This window comes from Triticum aestivum, chromosome 7B (assembly GCF_018294505.1).
Source record: "Triticum aestivum cultivar Chinese Spring chromosome 7B, IWGSC CS RefSeq v2.1, whole genome shotgun sequence".
NCBI lineage: Eukaryota > Viridiplantae > Streptophyta > Magnoliopsida > Poales > Poaceae > Triticum > Triticum aestivum.
In genome coordinates, this window is record NC_057813.1 from 723457558 (window position 1) to 723459792 (window position 2235).

The 2235-nt window shown below is 42.2% G+C and overlaps 1 long non-coding RNA gene across 1 annotated transcript; it reads left to right on the plus strand.

Annotated features, from left to right (window-relative positions):
* LOC123156035 (uncharacterized) lies at positions 1–837 on the plus strand. The gene is made up of 2 exons (XR_006477793.1): positions 1–91; positions 196–837. It is a non-coding gene; the product is annotated as an uncharacterized lncRNA (long non-coding RNA).
* The last annotated feature ends 1398 nt before the right edge of the window (positions 838–2235 follow it).

The window sequence follows — 2235 nt, forward strand, 5'->3', positions numbered from 1 at the left end:
TTTAGCTATCTTTGTTTCTCTCCGACGAAATCAAAAGGTATACCAAATTTACTAGATTGGACGCATTATCAATTATCAATAGCACAACGAGGTATGCAATGACTTCCCATAATTCCCAAGCATGCATCATGGAATTTGATATTTTTTATCCAGATTTCATACGTATTCATCATCATAATTTCTTCTTTTATATAGCCATTGCGTCCGTTGGGTCCTCTCCTCTCCGCGCATCAATTTTCTACATGGAGTGTTGGCCTGCGTCATGATCAGAACTGTCGAGACGCAAGAACTGTCAAGTGGCTACTCTCTAGCACCACGGCTGTTGTGACAACTGACGACATATGGTCGACACATGCCTATTTCTGGTGCGGCGCCGACGAAGACAGCATAACTGATAGCTGACTGCCACGGCCGACGGCATCGCCGTCCACCGGTCCACGGCTGCTGTCTGTCTTCTCCGAAACGGCGACAACAAATTAAAACAACGTGACCGATGGGTGATTACCATGATACGGTGGCAACGACGACAACGGCAAGTCGGCAACCATGGCTGCTGCGCATTGCAGATGCCTGCCTGTTCCGGTACGGCGGCGACGAAGAACATGTGGCTGCACGTAGAAGAATGACGTCGGCCTCGGCAACGAAGACAACATGTGGCTGCACGTAGAAGAATGACGTCGGTGGTGGCGACGATGTACGTTTGAGGACATGGTCGCATCATGGTTTGAAAGAAGTTGTGTACGATCGTCCAAATCTTAGCTTCAGGAATCAGTGAAATGATAGATAAACTACTTGTACTGTTGTACCCTATAAATGTGATACATACTCCATACTCCAGTCTCTGGTTAAATGTGCATACTCCATACTACATAGATACTCCATACTATGTGTACACCACTTAAATGAAAAGGAAGCATGTGTATATATACAACTTGTTTTCACATGATACTCCATACTACATATTCTAAGCAACAGTGCAAACTCTATACTATAAAAATGGAGTATCTATGCCACTGGAAGTATATATTAAATGAACATTACATAAGCCATTGGAAGTATACATATACCCAAATATATACTTTTTCCAAACTATATATACTCCTCAGTACATACCATATACTCCTCTCAATTCCATACTATGTACTCCATACTATTACCACACTATATACTCCTTTCAACTCCACACTGTAAATACATATACTCCATGCTACATACTATATACTCATCGCTCCAAAAAAATTCAAACTCCATGATATACTATTTTCCAAACAATATACTATGTACTATTTTCCAAACAATATACTATGTACTCTTTTCCAAAATAGTATGTAGTTCTACATAGTTGAGTCAGAAGTATACAAGAGATTCCTAAAAAAAATGTTTGGGCCAGCACGTTCAACTTATAAATATCTTATCTATTCACGGTGATGCACTCGGCTGGCCAAGGAAATAGCAGGTTGTTGAACTAACACACGCCATTTATTTAATTATTTAATTAGATGTTAGTTAGCAGCCGGCTATTGGATTCTTTGGCGTCCACCAACCCGTTTGGTTTAGAGATAAGAAGGGACACGTGGAGCACAAACAACTAGGGGTAACTACCATTGCTTATAGATAAAATTTGTCCTATATATATGTATGTAGTTCGTATTGAAAACTCTAAAAAGCTTATATTTAAAAATGGAGTGAGTACTGTACTACAGACATTACTTCAGTTTATCCGATCCGACCGATCGGACGTAAATTTGCTTAACAGATCGTTTGATACATAAGTTTTTCAAGTGCAAAATACATGCACGAACCGCCAGGATCGTGTTACTCCACCAACGGATCAAATAATTCGGCGCTACTAAGGGGGTGTTTGGTACAGGGACTTTTTAGTCTCAGAGACTAGAAAAAGTCCCTAAAAAGTCCCTAGAAACCAAACGGGAGGGACTTTTTCTACAGGGACTAGAAAAAGACTCTACTAGAGAGTCTTTTTTGATTAGTCCCTGGGACTAGAAAAAGTCCTAGGACTTCTCAACCAAACACCCCCTAGGTCTTATCATAATCGTGTTTAATTCGTTAGTTAGAGCAGCTCCAACGGGCCGACCCAAACGGACGGCGATCTCGTCCGCTTTTTGTCCGTTTGGGTCGGCCGCCCGTCCGGCGTCCGCCCTGTTTTTCATATGGGTCGACAGCGCGCCCAACGCGCCGACTCATATGTGCAGGCGTGTCCGGCTGGTCGCCCAATTT